Source organism: Gavialis gangeticus, unplaced genomic scaffold (genome assembly GCF_001723915.1).
Source record: "Gavialis gangeticus isolate Ggan-Ray unplaced genomic scaffold, GavGan_comp1, whole genome shotgun sequence".
Classification (NCBI taxonomy): domain Eukaryota; kingdom Metazoa; phylum Chordata; order Crocodylia; family Gavialidae; genus Gavialis; species Gavialis gangeticus.
Window position 1 is genome coordinate 8,721,202 of NW_017728993.1, and position 22,842 is coordinate 8,744,043.

Genomic DNA, 22,842 nt, shown 5'->3' on the forward strand with positions numbered 1-22,842 from the left:
ATTGGCGTGCTCAAAACACCACACCTACCGGCCTTGACATTCATCCATTGCTGGAATTTCTGTATAGTAGAAAGATGTCCTCTGTTATGCTCTCTGGGGAAAAAATTGCAACAGTTTGTTGCACATAATTTTTTGCAGCTAATTCATCCATGTTTTGAGAGACTTGTTAATGGCACCATTGGCTTGTTTTGAAACAAAATGGAATGATTTTCAATTAAAAGAAGAGAAGAGAGCAGATCACAGAGTTATTTGGCCTGAAACATTTCAAAATGGGGGGGAATCATTTTTTTCTATAACAGACTGAAACTATCCTTAAGATCTTTTCAGAGCAAAACACAACAATTACCCTTTTTTTCCATTAATAATTTTCTCCACAAAAGTCAGCTATTGTTTAAAGCTCCTATAAAATACCACAATGTTGCAACTTCCAGAACAAGGTGAGCGTAGGGCACATCCAAACCCTCATCCCCATTGCTTTGTGTGTACTCCTTGGTTGGAGAAAGGCTAAGGGGCATCATCCTGACAGAAGTGTGCCTTCGCTGAGGCATTAGGCAGTCGGCAGCAGCTCTAATCTGTAGCTCTCTGGGAAAAGCCACAACCATTAAGTCACTGAACGTCTGGACTCGGTCTGGCCTTTGGACTCTTTAATGGTCTAAACAGGGGACGGTAGTCCTGGGGCAGCCTCCACTCCTCCATACTCTTGCCTAGGCATATGCACTGAAAGTCTTGGTGTGATGGTTGCAGGGACCTCTTGCGTGTACACCATGATCCAGAGGATCAACAGATGCTAAGTGTAATACCTTTCCCTCAAGGTCACTCCAGGAGTACAACTGAGTATTACAGGAGTGACACAATCAAATTAGAGAGCGATTGAATCATCTCAAAAGCGTATGAGATTCTTCAGATTTTTCAATGCATCCCTTGTGTCAGCCAGTGTCACATCCTGACATATATGGCACACAGAGGCTTTTACTTTTTCGGTCCCAAAGTGAATGTAGCTATTGCTGATAATTATCATTCTCCTGGAAATTAGAAATGTCAAGGGCACCCGCACCCAGATGTTGCCAGTGGCTCCTTTTTGTGCATTTACCATCAAATACCATTCGGATGCTCCTGTTTGCAGAAATCGTCAAGCTTGAATCAGTCCACTTGGCCAGTTGACCTCTGCTGTCATTTAAGATGTTTGACCCTGCTCTTACCCTATCAATACAACTTAACACAAATAACATTTCTCAGCAATGTTAGCATACAGACCGGCTTATGGCAAAAAGGTGCCAACACCTGCAGCTGCTCTACTTTGTGTTGTGATTGATGGTGTTAGCTCTTAAAAACCATAGTCAATAGGCTAGTTGGGGTCAGTTCCCAGCTCGGAGAAATATCTGAGTGCTCTTGTTTGGGAGATGCAGTAGGTGTTGTCCCCGACTCCCTCTTAAACCAGGGACTTAGTATGATGCTGAGTGAGACATAGAACCGAGTTCTTTGCTGCAGCGAAGGTGGAGTAATAGAAAGCCAGGTACATTCAGTTTCATGGCCCACCCTTAAAGGGATGTCCCACCAGGTGTGAAGAGTCAATTCACCATAGCACTGCAGGGGCATTTCCTGGTTGCCCCCCACCCCCAACCGCACTATGAGAATTTTGACCTGGTCAAATACGTCCGGATAGTAGCCAAAATTGTCAAAATTCTGTTTAGAAATGGTTATTAAAGATCCGTGGCAAACTTTAGAACAGGAAAGTTATGAAGTTCCCTATTGAAGTTCTTCTCTGGGTTACCCTATGTTGTCAGTCAAACAGGGCATTCTTCACCTTGATAAACTGCCGTGCTGAACGCCGCGAAGCAGCTGCTGTGTTTCAGTCTGGAGGTGGCTGCGTCCCATTAGTGGATGGAGTACACTAACGGAATTAGTAAGCTAAACCCAATCCAGTAGTCGCTTTTGAAGCCGTTAGCATATCAGGAAGTACTTGTTGCAGCTGTTGCCCTTTCGCAGCTGAATAAATGCAAGTGTTTGCTGAAAAGGTGGAAAGCAGAAAGAAAGCTTTAATGAGCAATATGTTTAGACTAAAGTTTGGGAAGAGCTAGCAAAGTGAAAAAGCAAGTGTGCAAGTTGCTAGCGGGAATCGAACCATGACAGCAAAATGCAGCAAACTGATTTAAGCCGGTAGAAATCAGGAGTGTCTCAATTGAAGTTGGTGGAATCGAGGCCTCACTCTAAGGTCCTGATGCAGCACAGGCCACATTCGTTCTTACATCTCTTCTCATTCCAGAGAGCTCTAAAAACGTGGCCATGGTACCTCTGTACTGAGTGCAGGAGCATACCCTACACTCTGGCTCACATGTAGTAGTGTAACTAAGGGGGAAAGCAGGGCACCAGTACCTGGTGCTGCCTCGTGTGGGTGGGGGTGAGGGGAGGGATGCAAAAATAGCAGCTACTGCTAACTGCTGGCCTGCTGCTGTTCTGTCTCCTAGGTCATAAAACTGATCAGCTGTGCCTCTGCTCGCTCTCCATGCAAGCCACATCCTGGAAATGAGGCCTTGTGCCACCTTGGAGCAGCCTTGAGCATACATATCAGAGCAGGATCCCTGCTTTGGACTTGCTAACTGGTGCGCACTCTGGGCTGCTCTAAGGCGGTCTCTTTTCCAAGGTTTGGCAAGCCCCGGGCATGAGCGAAAGGGTGAGGTGTGCATCACAGCAGCGATCCAAGGGCACTTGTACATGTGCTCTGGGGGAGGAGGGGGTCGCTTTAATTAGAGCGGATCTGAGAGCCACTCTAATTAAAGCACCTCAGTGTCTCATGTATCAGTGTCTCCGCACTTGAAAATGATGGCTGGGGCATTTGAACTAAATCTCATTCAATGAGCTTTAATTAAATTGCCCCTGCCACCATTTTGAAGCACAGGGACACTGATACATGAGACGCGGAGCCTGGCTGGAGCACGGTAATTACAACACTCCAACAAACTCAGTTAATTGAGTCTGCTCCAATGTGATGTAATTACAGTGCATTGGAGCAGCCTCACAGCATGTCTACAGGCACCTTAGGTTTGGCCCAAGAACAAACCATGAAGGTCATGCTTAGTTCTCAGTGGGTGCCTCTACATGTTCATTAATGCGCATTTGCTACTGCACGTAAAATTTGATACTTCTAATGTTAGGTACTAAATGCACATTAGGCTGCCCTAATGCACACTAGCAAATGTGAATGCTTTTTTAGTGATGCTTAATGTGCAGTAGCTTAATTTTATTGTGCATTAGCATGTTAGCACTGTTTTTGTTCTGACACTCTAATGTGCAGTAAAATAGGCTACTGCACATTAAAGCGCACATGTAGATGCACTCAGTCAGTTTTGATGAGCCTTACCCACTATATGAGTGCTTTGCTCAATTAGGGCAAGATGAGAAATGGAGATATGCACATCAGAACACCACTGCTTCTGCAAAACTTTAATTTCCTCAGAGTCCCTTTAGTGAAAAGTTAGGCATCCCACTGTGAGACAGACACTTCCTAAAGCAGAAGTGCTGCTTCATCTACATATCAGTTAAATATTATTACCCATGTTATCTAAATATTATGATATTGGTTTGTGTTTATATTAGTTTGGCAGAAACTTATTAAATGCACAATAAATATTGCTCACACATACAAGTTACTTTAATGGAGTTGTATGTTTTTGGAGAAGTCATCTCTATTCTACAATAGATATGAATAGAAAAATAATTGGCAATTGGTTTCTTTAATATGAAAATAATATATTTACATGTAAAAAAATATTAAATGTCTTCAGTAAATCTATTGACTTAAATTCTTTTTATTATCCTTAAGCACCAGGCCCTCTTTAAAAGTGTTCATCTCGTAACAGAAGTCATGCACGGTTCTGGAACACATGTTTCTAAGATGAATGGCCTTTGATGATGGGACAAATCCTGTTCCAGGTGCTCTCCCTTGTGGTGGACTTCCTTGCTAGGATGGCAGAAAAAGATTGCTGCTTCTGTTCAAACTTCAGAGCTAGAATGCCACCAATTCTGGTCCCTCTTCATAGGGGCCAATAGCTGCTGCCTCCCTTGACCCTGAGCATAAATCCCTGCTGTTCATAGCATCATCCCAGCAGCAGTGCAAGGTTTGCTGCAAGAAGCACCCAGGCATCACGTTTAGTTAGCACTGTTGCATGGTCCATGCATGATCCTTGTATCATGCTCCTTGTAATCCTGGCACTTTTCCCAGTATAAAGGAGCCTTGAAGAGCTAGGCTCCATAGCAAAAAGGAGGAATTGTGCATCTCCTATTCAGTCTCCTGAAATCTTTCACACACAACACACTGCAGCCAACACCAAAGCAAAACCAACCCTGCCCAAAGAGGACCCAACACATAAGAACAGGTGAAGAAACCTCTCTCAGAATGTATTATACCAGCCCAACAGAACTGAATCAAGCTGGAGATCCTTAATTTAACTTTCGTTTCTCACAACCTTGGATTTCAGATGGATTGGGACACAAATTCAAACCACGCTTGGGCTTGGTTTTGCCAGATAAAATCCTGACTAATGAGACCGTACCAAAACTCATGTTATTTAGTATGTGTATTAATTTGTATCACAGCAGTGCCCAGAGCTGGTTCTCATTGATTACACTGAGGTGTTCCAGGGCCGGTCAGGGCTGTATTGTGCTACAGCCACATGGGAAGGCACCCAATGCTTTCTGCATTCTGTCCAGCACTGGATATAAAACACAGAGCAACATATTCCATGTTCGGTCTATTGCTGAGCATCATCAACCCTCCAGCACAGGGACAATATTCCTTCCCCAGTTTATGGGTTTGTTGAGATTGTATTAGCTAATAGTTGTAAAATATCTGACGTTCCTCCCTTATATGTGCAAAGTCACACTGGCTGTGTCTACACAAGACCCTGACTGCACAGTAGCTTGTTACTACTGCACAGTAGTGTTGCGTGGCAAGAAGCGTGATGCAATACTACTGCATAGTAGTAATGAGTTACTGCACAGTCAGCATCACCTAAAAGCTCCAGTTACTGCACAGGCATTTAGTACTTGTATATACTAAATGACTGTGTAGTAACGACTGTGCGGTCAGTGTCTTGTGTAGACGCAGCCACTGAGTAAGACTATTATTTTATTTGTCACTATCAGATCTCTCATTTACAACTCCTTTGTCACTTCCATTGCGGATTAGTGTTAGAGTTCATAGTATGGCACATGGCTTTGCAGCTGGCTCTGCAGCCACTTGTAAAGACATGCAGTGCTTCTCTGAAAGTTGCTCCTGCCCTTGGCCATTTGCTTTTTCCATTAAGGTGCACGGACAAAATGCTTGTGCATTAGATCTGCACCATCCAAGGACAAGTATCCTGTCTTTAGCTGATCTTCCAGAAGGGAAGGAACAGGATTTACACAGAGAATAACCATGTTGCTCACAAACACATAATACTTTCACAAACAAAACTCACGTGAACTCCAGCAGGAGATAGGGCCAGACAACAAAAGAAAGGGAAGACTAATAGCAGTAGTAACTGTTGAATGTCAGGCCTCCAAGACAGCATCCCATTTCTTTTGAGAGGTGCCAGAGTTGAAACTGCCTCTGGCAGTAACTTCTTAATACTCCTTAGAAGTTGAGCATTCACACAGCTGCCAAAGGAATAAACCTATCAGCTCTCTTACACCCCCACTGTGCAGAATGGATATATTCTTACCGAATTTCCACTGAGAGTTAAAGGAGTGGAGTCCTCTTCTGTTATTGTGAAGGACTCATGTAGATAGCAGACCCACTCAAATCTTTTTGCACAAAAAGTTTTCAAATCTAAAAATCATCTTAAAAAATACCTTTCATGAAAAATTGTCAATGTTATAATGCTTGTCTGTCATTGGCAAAATTTTCCAAGATATTTTTAAGGACCTTACAAATGCATAAAACGTTGCTTTGACTTTATTAAAAGCATGTCCAAGAAAATAGATTATGTATAAGGGATGTACAAGATGAGTATTTGTAAGTCTATTGGAGCCTTTTCTATTTGGTGCATGTCTCAGATACCCACATCTGGAGAACTCTTAATCCTTGACAAATCTTTCCAGAAAAAGAAAGTCGGTAACTTCATGGTAGCAAAGAAAAGCTGAAGCATCACCCAAAGTTCTGGAAACAAGAAGGCAAAAGCAAGCCCTCTCCCCCCACCTCAATAATTAGTATTTTCAGTCTCATCATTTAAAAATTAATCTCACAATTTTTAGTTCTGGCTTATGATTTCTGAATGCTTAGGGTGGGTGTGCAAATAACTGATTTTTTGGTTTGCTGCCTGAATGGGACAATCAAAATAATTTGTGTTTCTGATCCACTTGAAATGAGACCTTTGTGCTTTTCCTATTGAAACAAAACAAAATTTATTTTGGGTCAAGTGAAACCTTTTGACATTTTTTAACTAGTCACCTGGGGAGGGGAGGGTTAGCTGACATAATTCAAATAGTATTGCTCAACCTGACTCTTCTTTTTGTAGCTACAAAAGGTTTGAGCAAGAAAGTTCCTCCAGCACTAAGTGGCTTCACTGCAACTATAACCTCTACAGCCTAGACACACAGCAGCCTCACTCCCACCAGCCCAAGCACAAATCTTTCTCCCAAATCTTCACAAACAACCATAGCTGGATATTATTCTGTGGCTTGTCAAGGGGATGTCAAATCCCCTTACATAATCTGTGTAACCTGCTCCCCCCACCCACCCATACTGTCAAGGTGTTATTTCTCTTGGGTTTGAAGCCTTGTGGATCTAGAGACAAATGGTGAAGATTTTTGCCCTTTATCGGAGTGTAGTTCTCTCATCAAACCCTACCATCTTTACTTCTTAGTTACCTGTATTTGCTCACTGAGTGACTTTTAACTGCAAAATCAAAATCACTTGAGGGTGTTATCTATTGATAACAACTTAACACATGGCAACTGGCTGCAGATATTTCAGTTCCTGTGGCTTTAGTCTGTCTTGACCTCTTTGCCAAAGGGGCATCACTTTTTCCAGTACCAGTCAGTCCCTCATTAGTAGATGTGCCCCTGTCCTCTGAATTATGTTAGCATGTCCTGCTGGGAGTATTATAAAGAGGCTCGTATATGTAAACTGGGTTGACAAGCAAAAGCAAGAATCATGATCATAATGCTGGGGGATCATGATTCTGGGGATCGTGCCAGTTAATCCATTGTTAATTGGCATGAGGCATAGCAAGGTGACGCTGCCTTGGGTAAGAAGAGGAGTACAGGAGGAATGGATGCATGCTGAAGAAAACGTTCCCAGGGCTGGTAACAGCAATACTGATACCTCCCCGCCCTCCATCACCCACTGTCAGAAGCCAGCACAGTGTATTTCATTCTTCCTGCCGTTTTAAAAACTTTTCTTTCTTTTGAATGTTGTGGGGTTTTTATTTTAAAGATCATTAGTTTGATTTAATGTGCTTTTATAGAAGGGAGCATCAACCAGGAATTTGGCCCTCTTGTGTAAGGAGACCCCCCAGAGTCATCATTCTGATAGCCTGTATTAAATATGTACTATTTCTTACATGCGGATAGCTGCAGGATCATAAAAGCTCCACCTCATCAGGTGGTGGGTTGACATCTCTTACTGGCACTCTTGGCAGAGAGCAATGAGTGCAGGTAGAGGCAAATCTCACCAGGTCAGGGCAGGCCACAGTAGGAAGCTTCGATTGCTGCTGCCTGGCCTCTGTCTGTTCACTTAATATCTAGATGAATTTGCATATTATAATATAATCTCTGCTCATCTTTTGGACTAGCTACAGGTGTTAGAATAAGTGGCATTTAGTTGATTGCTTGGGTTCACTGTATTGTATTGTTTTGGAGCGGGACAGAGAGGTTCCTGGCTGCCCTCACAGTGAATATGTTCCCTGTTTTGGGAGAAAAAATAATTAACAGCTATTCCAAGCTTTTCACTTGTGTACGGTGAGCCTAGGTACCAGGAGGGTGAGCAAGCACTGCTTTAACCACGAGTATTATCATTCTTATTTATTTGGACTTATCAAGTGTTACAATCAGTAATCTCTCAGGGCACATAAAAACAAGGACAATAATTAAAGAAAAAGGCCAAAATTGTTCTAAAGTAGGCTCCTACATCCATATCTGTGACACTTAAATAAATGGCATTATTTTCAAAGGCTACTGAGCACTCCTGGCTCACACTGAAGTCAAGGGAAGTTGTGAGTTTTCAACACCTTTGAAAATTTTACCAAGTGTTAAGGTGCATAAATATGGATTTAGGCACTTGATTTTTAAATATTCTTTGTTTTTTTTACAAAGCAGCTCAACCAAACATTCACGCTGTCACAATACCAACAACAAAATAAATCTCCACCCTTCCCCAGACATCTCCATATCCACACTTACACATGCCCAGCACACAGTGAAGGATATTAATAAAACAGATGGGCTTTTTCATGCCACTTAAAAGTCACTGATTCTGGCTCTGGTGAACAAAAAACGTAATCAAGGAGCCCTGAACTATCCTACTAGAGGTCCCTCTTCATTTAAACTAGAGGCAATGGTTTGATTCCTGCTAATAACACATTAAAAATAGGATGCATTGTGCTTTCTTCCAAGACTGGGTAGCCAGGCCTTCCGGAGTTGCTGTAATAATATGAATATATGATAGATATTATGATAAATAAATTGCAGGGCAACATTCAAAGTGTTTAGGCTGGGGGAGGCTCTCTATCACTGTCCTGTTGTGATTAAAAGTGTGTTGCACTAGAGAAGTCGTCTGTTTTTAAAAGCGGACTCGATTTACCTTTTAGATACCATCACTAAAGTCAAATATGAACGAAGAAAGGACTGGAAGTAGCTGCACAAAGTACTCTTCTTCTAGAACAAAAGTGCTTGGCTTTATTCTTTTCCCCTTAATATAATGAATTCGAAATTAGCATGGAAATGGCCTGAATATTGTTTTTAAGAACAAAACCATTTCTATGCTGCCCGGTCCAGCACGAAAAATACCATCCCCACAGGACAAAATATAAGAAGGGGATTCAATTTTAAAAAATGCTCCTGGCAATGAAAAAATATAACTTCAAATGTGAACCAATTCATTGAGGCCTTAACATTCATTTGTTGCAAATGGAGGGGGCAGTGGGAGCTCACGCCACAGCCAATTGGCGTGTCTCAGGCGGAGAAAGGTCAAGTGCTGGCTGTGTGTGTGTGCTACTCGGAGACTTTGTTAAAATGATGGTATTAAACAGAAGTTACATCTGAGGTCAAGTGACCGCAATAACAGGGGACACAGTGAGCCCTCAAATCATTCCCAGTGATGGAAATGACATGGAACTGACATAATATCTGAGGTGAGATGAAACTGAAATCCTCAGCACCTGAACATTTCACCTACTGATGGGTAACATGACCCTAACCAATCTTGTAATCATATCTGTGTTGGAGGGGAAGCTGCGTTTCCAGGAGCAGAAGGCACAGTCACTGTTTTCTATTTTTTTGGCTCTGGCTGGGCTTCTAGAATGATGTTGTTAAAAGTTGCAATACTCTGCTTTAAACCTTTCAAATCAATGTCTTGTTAGAAAAATCAGCTCCCACCTCCAATGCAGTGTTTCTTCCTCCACTTGTATTTGTCTCCACTCGACACAGTTTCTGTCGAGTATTTAGGGAACAGCAGCTCTGCATGTTTAATGTGGTCTTGGGGATGTTGCTACAGATGCGAGGTTGGCCCACGCCTGGCACTGGAAAACAAGCAGCCGCTTAAAAACAGGTTTGGGGGCATTATTTTGATATGTTCAGGGACGGTATGTGATTTTGGTGACGCAAACTCTTTTTTAAATGACTGCCTCTTTTAAAAGGAAAGGGGGAAGTAACCTGTTCGTTACAAATTGTATCGCCCTGGATACCTCTTATAGTACCAACGTACTTATGTTCTACACGTGCCATTCAGATACCAGGCTGGATGAGCAGACTCCTGGTTTTAGCGGCATTACCATTAAATTCCTGTTTGTGAAAAAGGAAAAACAACGGCCAAATGAAAATCCTGTTTTCATAAACACGTTAGACCATGCCTCCTAAAAATATACCTGCAATATTTTGTGTGCCAATATATTTGCACAATTAAAACAAATAATTGTACTTGACTGTCCAATGAATCCGCATGTATTTAAATCCGAGGGAGCCAGCAAAGACTACATTAGTTCTGTTCCCCAGACCTGTCAAAGCTCCAAAGAGATTAAACGTCTGACCCCTTCGTCCCTAACATTGCTCCACAAGAGACATTTCTGTCACTATTTCTGCCACTTGGCTTTCTAAGATGCCACAAAGCCTAGGGCGACCTCTGCTACATTTCAGTGTTGTTTATTGATTTCTGACCCAGTGCTTAATAGTTTTCCCAGTCCCCCTGAATGGCTTTTGTAAGCAATAGGGTTTGTACATCTCACCGATCAATACCTTTTATATTTACAATAAAATTGAAACTGCTTCTGCTGGGGGTGCAACCCAGCATTTGTCATCCTTCAGCGAGGGAAAACTATGTCATTATCTGAATTAAAACATTTATTTCTGATTAAGAGAGTGTCCTATCTCATTAATTTTTCCCTTTCCAATAGAAAGGGAATAGAATCCTATTGATTTTTGCACTTTTACACATCTCCACTGCTGGGAAGATAATTGAGAAGTTAGCCAGAATAAATGAAGTTTCAAGTCTAGCGGGCCAGCCAATACCTTCCAAATTCAAGGTGTTTTTATGAAGCTGGATTTTAATTTGTTGGCAAGCTGAAGCACTGGGACTTATTCGGCTGAGTAAATTGGATTAAGAGTAGAATCTCCTTGAAGCATGTCTTGGTGAATGCAGAGGGGCTTGCTCCCCCTAGACAGCCGCAGACTTGCTTTAGATTTATGCTAAGACAGCTTCCAAATTGCCCTCCTTCAAAACTCAACCTTGCTCCAGGAAGTGGGGATTAGTAGACCAAAAGCCTATTAACTGACATTTCTTTCATAGGATTCATTGCCTTAAAAAACAACAGCAATCTAATCAGAAGCTGAACTAGGCCTTCAGCTTCTATGTCAATTTTCTGCGTCAATTGATTACACTTTATTAGAATAATGGGATTAAATCCAAGCATCATTAAAAGGAATTCCCTCCACATGAAGCCCTGCTTCCAAAGACCTTTCCCGTGTCAGTATTAGCAATTATACTACATATATCGGGGACCGCTCGTTCTAATGTTTTTTTCCTTTATGAATTAAAAGGCAAAATTCTGTTTTCATTCCCATATGTAAAGAATGTGGCTTTTCCATATATTTCACTAGAAAACAGTCGTCTATGGAATTAAGTAGAAAATGGAGGGAGTTAAAGTATATGCTGCATATCTAAATGCATTACAAACATTATCACCAGATTTTGTTATTCAGTAGAGGTTTAATTATTGTATACCAAGAAACATGATCCTTCCTAAATGTTTGAATCTTTTAGGGAAAAACTGGGTTTCTTCTGTTTTATTGATTAAAAAATATATACCTTTAGATAATGCTAAGCTAAATCTAGGCAGAAAAATATTTCAACTGCATGTCTTTCTCAGAGAGATGATTATGGAGACTCCCAGAAAAAGAGTTTATCAAAAAATTTGTTTCTTTACTTTCTTCCATATGTTCTTTACATCGCTGTGGCCCCAGTATGCTGTTGATTTGATTATTCTTCATTGCTATAAAATGTACCTGTCCAAAAAAAATGGAATAGTGCAATGCTAAGTGCTGTAAATTTGTGCTTTGCTGGCACAGATTGGGGGGGTGTTTAAATCTTTGGTCCTCATTAGTTTTCAAACAAGAAAATTACAAAATATACATGATAAAGCCCTTTGGAGAAAGCATTCGAAATGCCTTAGTTATAACAAATCCACAGCACTAGATTAAAAATGCTGTGTAAGTGAAGAACTTAATTTCTTGCTGCATTTTAATGCATTGTCCAAAGTACCAAAGTATGCAAAAGGTTGAATACATTCATCACAAACAGTTCTGTTTTCTCTCTTTACACCAATGAGAAATTACAAGATTACCAATGACCTTCCTACCAATGAAGCACCATAATTATGGTCATTTGTTATAAAACAGAGATGAATGGATAGAATTTACATAGAATAAAAATATTATTTAACAGCTGTGTTATTGATGTGTGAAGTGTAATCCTAATTTATTTAAATGCTATAAATATATTGGTAATGTATTCTTTCCAAATTAACCTCATGAACCTCATAGTGGAAAAACTTCAATTAATATTGCACTAAAATCCATTTTCTCCTGTTGTGTGGAATATGGTGTGGGTGAAAAAATTATAGCTAAAATGCCAGTGCACCCTCTGTAAAGACTTGTTTGATTTTTCATTCCTTGATTCATGATTTTTCTACTGAAATTGGTTAGAAAACAAAATCCCTTACATTATAAACAAACTGATTAGAACAGGTCTATGAAAATTGTTTTCTTTCACTATAAATTACACCTACAAAAGCTGTGCTAAACAACTATTACTATCTGCTTTCCAAGGCACTATATTCCAGGATGGTTTGTATATGTAAAAGGCTTGTAGAAAGAAATAGCAAAGGCAGGGAAAAAAGAATACATCAAGGCCACTTTTAACTCTTATTTCCTCTGCTTCCTCTAGTGTAAAGAGGAGTCTTAAGACTACAACAACCTATGCTGTATTGTTTTTGCTTTGGATTAATTTACAGATACAGATGCATGTGTGTATACATATGTGCGTGTAACACTTCTAGGTTTATCTCTTTTGTATTCTGTCCATTTGCCCCTAGCTGTCATTATTCCATGTTCATCGACAGAAGAGTTATAGTTTGCAAAAACCTATCAGGTAGGCTGGACACCAGATAATTGAGGTGATGATCAGCACTAGCAAAAGACAATTGATAGTGATAGTGTCAGAGGCTGTACCTAACAAGATCTGTACCCTCTGTCTCCTTTAGCCTTTCTTTGGAATGGACAGAATATGGAATAACATGGACATGTCTGATGTGCATCAATAGATAGGATGGCAGTGCATAATACTTCTTAGAACTGCAATATGATGGTTGTATCTTTTGACATTGCAGCAGGTTATTAAATAGAAGTGTGAACTATTAAGGGATGATCCTGACCCTCAATACATTTTTATCAAAGTCAAAAAATATTTGACACCATTGAATGGTTCCACTCTGTGAAGAAGCAGGAAAAAGCCTATTCTACAGCAAAGTAATGTATTATAATTGCTCTATTTTAAAGAGGAAAAATGTCCTAAAACACAGGTATTACAATATTAACAACAGTCATTCAAAAATATAAACATATGGATTGTGCTCCTTAAAGTATAAGGGAAGATTTTTTTTTCTCAGAAAACTTTTCTTTTTAATGTGTAAAGACCATTGATAGACTAGACATAGGAATATCATTCAGAGATGGATAATAAAATCCTCATTCTGAACTACTCCCAGATTTTCAGATGGCTGACTCCTCCTCACTCCAATTTTGAAAATGTTCCTTCCTCCCATTAAGTTAAGCCAAACCAAAACCCTATGTTGCACCCACAAAACTTTGTATCTCTGATTCCAGTTTGCATCTGAATTTTGTCACTTGAGCCCATCACTGGAGATATCCATATCTGACTGATCTTTCTTAGAAATTATAACATGAAATGTTAACACTGAACTGTAGGCATATTTTTAAATGTCACTGCCTGAAGCAGCAGATTCTCCATTATTATTATTTCTTATTGTTGTTTATTGTAGGTCTCATTTTTCTCACTGATTTTTTTTTAAGAGCCATCATTATTTCAAGCTAAAGTTGCAGCCTCACGTTAGCCTCTTGGACAAGTGTCCTGATGAGCTCTGTCACATTTCTATGAACCAGCCAAGTTCCTGCTTACACAACCCATTCAGAAAAATCCGGGTGATAGGATACTGTCTGGACTCAAATGTCTGATTATGCTGGAAGGGCTAGTGTGGGCAACCTACAGTAGGATTTATCCTTCTATACCCAACCCTAATACATGCAAGAAAGTCATAGTTTTGCATGGCTATTAAACAGCCTATAGTCTATATAGAAACATGCAAAGTTGAGGCTTAATAGCAATAAAATCTTATGGGTATTGCCCTCAATCATGGCTGAATGAGCATGTCCCTTGATTGGGTAATTGGCAAGCTCCGTATTGTAACACACGCGTGAATACTCATGCTTTTCCATTACAATGAACAATAGGTTGCTTAACTATATAACTCTACTTTCTCAAATGACTTTCCATTGGTTTCAAATGCTCTTCCCCTCTCTGCAAGCTATTGCTCCCTGATATTTCTGCATTCTTCTTCCCAGCAGTGTACTTTCAAAGCCAGTTACATGCTTCCTCAGCAGTACTGAGACTCTGCTGTTTTTATTTTTCCCCAGGGCCAACTGCCTTTGGGAGGGGCAAATTCACATTAACAGAAAAGACACGCTACCTAATTCATAGCATTTCAGAGAGGCCTCCAAAAGTACTGGGCTCCACTGGAATTAATGTCATTTCAATCAGAGCAGTAAATTTATTACAGTGTTTGTAAATAATCCTTGATTTAAGAAGTCAGGGATTTTATACTACAGCAAATTAGCAGAGCTGTAAAAGGGGCCCGAGGGACTGATATGTGCTTTTTAAAACTATGCATGTGGCTACATTGAGAAACATCATTCAGGGGTCAGGGAGCTTTGGAAATTCATTCATGAATTTCCAGCAGGTTTGAAATCTGCAGAAATATTGGCATGAGTCAGCATAACCAGAAACACCTGGACCACAGTCCCCTCCTCCCTCAACTTCTGAGAGGTGAGGCCCGTTCATTTAATATAGGATATTGATTGATTTATAGTAATGTGATAGATAGAATGATTGTCATTGAAATTGCACTGAGTTATGGTGACATTGCTTCTGTTCCATAAGCCACTCCCCATATGTACTATAACTCAGACACAGAATGACAATAATACTATCTATGAAATTTATATTCATGATTATAAATTAATTCTTTTTGGCTGGACCAGCCACAGCAGCATGGCTTTGTAATTTCCAAACAGCATTTATGGCATTGGCTTGGGAATACTATCTATCAAGCTTGGTGACAAATGTGGTGGATGATGGCCATTCCTGCCGCTGGCTCAAACATCCAGTTGTGTTAGAAGGGGAAAGAAAATGCTATAAAATAACAGCCATCCTTGAGCAGCAATTTTGGACCAGTGTCCCTTGCCTTACATCAAGTTGCACTAGTCTCTTAAAATGAATGCTTCCTGAGGATAAAAACTTGGAAAGCAGGCTGCATGCAGCATGCAGAGAGGAATGAGCCAGGAATACAGCATGAAACAGCTAAAGGAGGCTTCAGGGCTGGACTTACAGACAGGTCACTGATCCAACCACTCCCCCGACTACGGGAAAGTTAGGACTCAGTTCTGGCTCCAGCCTTGCTATTTTGAAGCTGTCCTGAGCAGGAGGGGACTGATTTCTGAAAACTTTTTTCTACATTTATTTTATTTTATGAGAACATTTAAACAAAAGTAAATCCTTTAAAACAAGCAAGTAACCGCTTCAGGCTCTGCTATACATAGCAGCTGAACTTTAAAAATCTGCAGATTCGGATCTCATGCCACTTTTGCACTCTCACAGGTCTCCTGGCTGCTCCTGATACTCCTGACTTACACCAATGAAAACAAGATCCAACTTCGAGTCTTTCATGAGAGACACCAAATCCCTTCACAATTATGTTTAATAACTCAGAAATGCCAGCATTGCCCTTCAGAGAACTTTTTTTTATCAAGGTGGCTATGACATAGCACATGACTACAAAATGACATTAATGCCAGAGGAAGCTCACTGCATATCTCCAGGAAACTGCCATGGGGATGGGATACACAGGCTAGGCTTTCTGCATGTTCCTTCCTAATCAGCCTCCTCTGTAATAATGGAGGCAGAAATGTGAGTGGGTCCTGAGCAAGGTGTGTGCTGTGGGAAAACATCTGAGAGCACATGCTTGCGCAGTTACATGCTTACAAAAAGTGAGTATTAAGCTTACATAGTGGCCAAATGCGTGCTTTAAAATGTCATCCTGTGAAGTTAGCATCATGATGGTTGGCTGCATAGGTCATCTAATCAACAAAAAGAAGCAACATCATATAACTTATAAATCAATAACTGATACCGTGCAAGTTAATTTGCTGCAAACTGTTCATAGAACATAGGACTGGAAAAGGCCCATGGGGTACTGAGTCTCTTTCCCTGCACTGCAGACAATGGGTGGCCCAGAAGAGTCCCCAAGAGTGTAAGAAAATGCTATAAATTTTAATCACGATTCAATACGCTCTGACCTGTCTCAAACACCCCACCACAAAACACCTTATAAATGCTGGGCCCCAGTTAAAGAGCAGGAAAGACAAGAAGGCCACCAATATCTTGCCACTACAATAGCAAATACTTGGTTAAATTAAGATATGTTCATATGAACCTAGAAAGCCCCAGGCTAGGGAGGATGGCAAAAACCCCTTGCAAATCTGAGAAGTGGTAGAAATTCTTTCCTGACCATAAATCTGGCAATCAGAGTGACCCCGAATGGGTGAACAAGGCCTGCTAGCCACCCCCCGGAAGGTTTTCCAGTTCTATTAAGAGCACCGGTGCAGCATAGCCAAACTCCCAGCTCTGGCCATGACCAATCTCCTTCAGTGGAAGGCCATAAAAAACCCTGCCAACCAAGACTTATTAGCTGAAGATAATGATTGAATTGTGATTAAATTTGTGTGTGGCCACTCATCACATTGACCAAAACAAAAAAAGAGTAACAAAATATGGTAAAAACTGTTGCAAGTTACTTATTTGAAAATACGTAGTTGGCTAAAATAATTACATTTGCTTTAAAACAAAGCCATCCTTCACAAAAAGGCTAACCATGCCTATACCTCTGCTTCAATCTTGTTATTTCTCAGACTGCAAGAACCCTCAAAACGTATTAACATTGAGTGACTGTATTTTTTTTTTGTACGGATCAATAGATGTGTGACATGTTGAATAAAGAACTAGGGCTGAGAACCTTGCTCTCTCAATTGTATGCTCAGCAAGGTTGACTCAGAGCACAGCTTAGTCCATTTTCCTTTCATCTCCTTGCCTTTGGGTTGAGTTCCAGCAACAAGGCATTTACTGGGATTGTGACTGTGGAGGGCATCACTTCTGAGAGTCTAGATCCCGCACAGGGAAGGGAAGAAGGAGTTTTCTGCCATGGCTCTGGTAACACTTCACATCACCGGAGAGGGAAGCTATGGCCTTTCCAAATAGCTTTTTGGGACTTTTCAAGTACTGTAACCCCACTATATGCTCTCTTCTTACATGGGATGCTCTGGCATTAGCATCCACTCTTTTCCTTTTTTACAGAGCTTTACTAACGGCAGTGACGTGCTCTCAGGTAGCTGCCTACTATAGAACCTGCATTATCGCCATTTGGAGATGGGGCAAAGTCGCACATTTTCAGTCTGAACCCCATTAATGTACAGGTCGCAGGGGAGCAGGGCTGTGCGAACTTGTACAGGACACTGAATTATCTCATGCTATTCAGGTGGCAGGGGATTCGCCACACTTGCCGCCTTATAAACATTGAGGTCACAGGAGCAGAGACAGATGACAACAGTTGCGATTCCCACAGAGCTCGTCCTCATTTCCTATTTCCCTCTTTAGGCTTGTCTCCTGCCCTTGTCACTCCCAAATAGCAATTATAGTCAGCCACGCAGTGTTGCCTTCCAAAACTACATTCACCCCACTTCTCTTACATTCATTGGTTTCATGGCTTCATCGTATGCCTTTCATTTCACAACTTCTACTTTACTCTCCTCCTTTCAAATGTTGGGATGGGCCTGAGCCCAATTTCCACCCCCTCTGCCCTTCCCCTGAAATTTCTCTCCTCTAGCCCTAGCAAAGCTTGAATCCAGACCCAGGCTCATTTCTTTTCTGCATCCTCTCCCCATCGCCAGTAAATAACTCACGCTTCCCACATGCCACTTCCCACTACCCTCATTTCCTACTTTCATTCCCTTCTGCCATGTCATCCAGCTCAGCACCTTCTGGCACCAGCCAAGCACCTTCTTACCCCTCTCATATGTAAATTCTGCCTTACACCTTGTTATAGTTATAGGAAGTCAGGTTTATTTCATTGTAAGTCTCCAATATAGTGAAATCCATTAATCAAAAAGGTTTTTCCATCCGTTCCAAGTGAACGGAGATGCAGCTATATGGAATATGGCTATGTTGCTTGAAAATCTATACAGACAGCAGCCTGGAAGGAAAAGACTATTGTTCATTTTCATAGTTTGTGATCTTATTTAGAGATTCAGGGTAAAAGCCAGGCGCATATTCAGGAGCTGCAGGATTGTACTTTATTTTGGTACAAGTTACGCTTGTTTCTAAGAAACCAGGTGGAAATAAATGGTGTTGCTAGAGGCACTGTAACGTTCTCCCAAGCTTAGAGTGGAGGCAATTCCTGACATGATCCCTGACCCAGCCTTAAAATTCTTTTGAGAATAAATCCAGAAGGGGAATTAAAGATCTGAAGTGATCTACCGAGTAGGAGCACAAGTGAATGTTCGCCCCCAGCCTGGGAGGTAGCTAAATAACAGAAATTAAAATAAAATCCAGAAAGTATTCTGGTACTTTGAAGGCTACATTAAGCTTCTACCTGCTGCTAGCTGCAAATCCTGGCCAAAGATCTGTGGTCACAGAGGGGAACTAATCCTTTCTCTGGTTGTAAGGTGATCCCCTTCCAAAAAAAATGTGTTCCTTGGCTGATGAATCAAACACAAACTACCGTGGGGGCTGAGGAACTCATTATTCTGAGCACTTCACTTACCTGCAGCTCTCCATGGCCAGCCACCACAGGCTGGAGCAGTTTTTGCTGACTCCTCTCTTCCAGACTCAGAGGTGAAATTGCAACCTTGCATGGCTTAGTTATGAAGAGGCTGTGAATTGTCTTTTGACTCGTTGGAGACCTTAGTAACAGAACTTCGTGGAGCAATCTTTCCTCTTTAGGCCTGCAGTCCTTTGTAGCCATTACAGGAATCCCACAAAGAGAGAATCTGTATTTAGATCCTTTATCTAAATAAACATCATATCATATCATGGGTGTTTCAAAACCCAGCCCACATTAGTTAGAGGGTAGAAATTGCAGTTGGTTAATTGATCTGAGACCAAAACTAACAGGTGGAAGCCTCACCCAGACTTTACCCTGGTAAAAAAGGATATAAGCCTCCTCACTGACTATCACAATGTAACAATGCTTCAGTATTTTCAAGATCACTGGTTTTTACATATATGACAAGTTCAATTCAATATGATTCATAAGGTCTTTTTATTCCAAAGAGACAAGATCATTTTATAGCTTTCTATGGCAACCAATCCAATGTATCTCCAATCCTGCTCTAGGGAGTCAGCATTATTGTCATATAAATGTCAAATAGCACCAACAACTATTTGCACAACTAAATATCCTGATTTTAATGCCACCATTGTCATTTTGGTCATTATTGGGACTGAGCTGGTGAGGTCCAAAGCTAGAAGCATGAGCCTCTATAACCTGAGCTAAAGAATTGCTTCTTCTACACAGCAGCTGTAGCACGCAGAGCTTCTGTGGATTACACACAGAGGAAACATAACACAAACTGGCGAAACAAGGTGTTACATCAAGGGCTAGCACAACAAGGTGCTAACCCTCCTACTCTCCATTGTGCATCATGATCTAGTAGGGTTACTGAGACCTGGTGGGACTCCTCACACAACTGGAGTGTAGCTATAGAGGGCTACACCCTGCATAGAAGGGACCGGGTGGGGAAAAAAGGTGGAGGCATTTCTCTCTATGTGAAAGAGCAGGACACCTCCTTCCAGGCCAACATCGGCTCCAAAAATGGACAGCTTGAAACCCTATGGGTCAAGTTGTGGTGGGGGTATGGTGAGAGAGACCAAATTGTAGGCGTATACTACAGACCACCAAACCAGGGGGAGGAACTCAATCTAGAGTTCACCCAAGTATAGACTGAGGCTGCCCATGCACATGATATGGGCAATTTTAATTATCCAGCATCTCCTGGGAGGAACACTTGGCCAAGTTGGAACAGTCACGATCCTTCCTGACCTGTGTCAAGGAGCTCTTCCTGACTCCAACCAGAGGTGATACTCTGCTAGATTTCATAGATTTCGTAGACACTAGGGCTAGAAAGGACCTTGGAATATCATCGAGTCTAGCCCCCCGCCCAAAAGGCAGGAAGTCAGCTAGGGTCAAAGGATCCCAGCAAGATAAACATCCCGATGTTTCTTAAAAGAGTCCAGAGTAGGTCCTTTGGAGGCAGTCTATTCCAGGCCTTGGGGGCTTGGACAGTAAAGAATTTTTTCCTTATGTCCAACCTGAAACAGCCTTGGAGGAGTTTGTGACCATTTGACCCTGTCATCCCTTGGGGCGCTCTGGTGAACAGGTGTTCCCCCGTATCCTGATGTACACCCTTTATATACTTATAGACTTGGTCCTGGCCAAAGGAGATGACCTGGTAACTGACTTACATATAGAGGGAAGTTTGCATGACAGAGACCATGAAACTATCATGTTCACTGTCTGACGTAAGGCAGACAAATCAGATAGCAGGACTGAAGTCTTGGACTTCAAAAATGCAAATTTCAACAAGCTTAGGTCACAAGTAGGGCAAGTGCTGTGTGACCAGCGACTGAAGGTGAAAGGTGTGCACGAAGAGTGGTTGTTCCTTAAGGACATGATCCTTGAAGCACAAAGGAAGTCCATTCCCATGCAGAAAAAGGGTAACAGAAGGGCTGGGAAGCCCTTTTGGCTGAACAGGGAAATTACAGTCCTCTTAAGAAAGAAGAAAGATGCTTATAAACAATGGAAGCTCGGGGCAGGCCCCAAGGAGGACTATTGCACGATGGCCCGCAGGGACCTGATGGTCTTATCTGCAGGGAACAGATAAGACAGGCTAAAGTGGTGACCGAACTTAGATTAGCAATGGGAATCAAGGACAACAAGAAGTCCTTCTTTAGTTACATAGGGAACAGAAGGAAAACAAATGGGAGTGTGGGGCCATTGCTCAACAACTCAGGAGAGCTGGTTACTGTCACCCAGGAGAAAGCTGAACTCCTGAATGACTGCTTCGCCTTGGTCTTTCACCAGAACAAGGGGAAAACCATGCCAGGTAGAGTAGAGGATGAGCATGGTAAGAATAATTGCCTTCCTACTATTCCTGTAGAATTGGTGTATGACCCGTTAATAAATTTAGATGTATATAAGTCAGGAGGACTGAATGATCTTCATCCAAGAACACTGAAGGAGCTGGCCAAAGTCACTGCAGAACCCCTGGCAAAAATCTTTCACAACTGGTGGTGCTCTGTAGAAGTCCCTGAGGACTGGAAGAGGGCCAATCTTGTGCCCATCCACAAGAAGGGTGGGAGGAAGGACCCGGGTAATTATAGCCCAATCAGTCTAACTTCCATCCTAGGGAAAATCCTAGAAAAGTTCATCAAGGAGTCTATCTGCGATAAGCTTGCAGAAGGTAAGATTCTGAATATCAGCCAGCATGGCTTTGTCACAGGCAGGTCTTGCCTTACCAAACTCGTCTCCTTCTATGACCAGGTAACTCACCACCTGGACACGAGAGAGCAGGTTGACATTATATATCTTGACTTCCAAAAGGCCTTTGATCTAGTATCTAGCAGGCCTTTGATGTCCTCATGAGAAAATTGGAGGATTGTAGGCTTAACTCTGAGACAGTCAGGTGGGTGAGAAACTGGCTGCAGGATAGGACCCAGAGAGTCATAGTAAATGGATTTGTCTCATCCTGGCAAAGAAGTGGGCAGCAGCATCATGGGTGATTTCAACTACCCAGACATCTCATGGGAGGATCACTCAACAAAATCCAACCAGTTGCAAAGCTTCCTATTGTGCGTTGTGACCTCTACCTGACTCAAGAAGTCTACAGACCAACGAAAGACAAAGTGCTGCTTGACCTGGTACTGGCTACTGGGGATGACCTAATCGGTGACCTAGTGATCGATGGGAAGCTGGGTGACAGCGACCATGAGCTGAATCACCTTCACCATCCGCCATAAAGCTGGCAAGTCAGTAAGCAACACTGAAGTCCTTGACTTCAGAAAAGCCGACTTTGACAAGCTCAGGAGACTTGTCAGTGAGGTCCTAAGGGACCAAGACCCCAGGGGGAGGGGAGTTCAGGAAGAGTGATTGCTCCTCAAGGGAGCAATCCTCGATGCACACACAAAGTCTATCCCATCTCGGAGGAAAGGCAGCAAGAGGGCACAGCAGCCCCCCTGGCTCTCCAGGGATCTAGCAGACCTCCTGAGGCTAAAAAGAAAGGCCGACAAAGAATGGAGGATGGGATTCACCTCCAAGGAGGAATAATATTCTGCACTGGTCCAGTCCTGCAGGGAGCAAACCAGGAAAGCCAAGGCTGCAACTGACCTCCAACTAGCTTCAAGCATCAAGGACAATAAAAAGTCCTTTTTCAGATATGTGGGGAGCCGGAGGAAAAGCAAGGGCAATATTGGACCCCTGCTAAACCAGCTGACAAGTGACACCCAGGAAAAAGCCAACCTATTAAATGGGTACTTTGCGTCGGTCTTTCATCAGTCCCATGGGACGCCCATGCCCACTACAGGACAGGGAGGTCCGGGTGAGGGAGATCCCCTGTCCTCCATCAATGCTGACCTTGTGAAGAAATACCATGATAGGCTGGATACCTTCAAGTCAGCCGGCCCTGACAATCTACACCCCAGGGTACTCAAGGAGCTGGCTAGCATCATAGCCCAGCCCCTGGCACGGATCT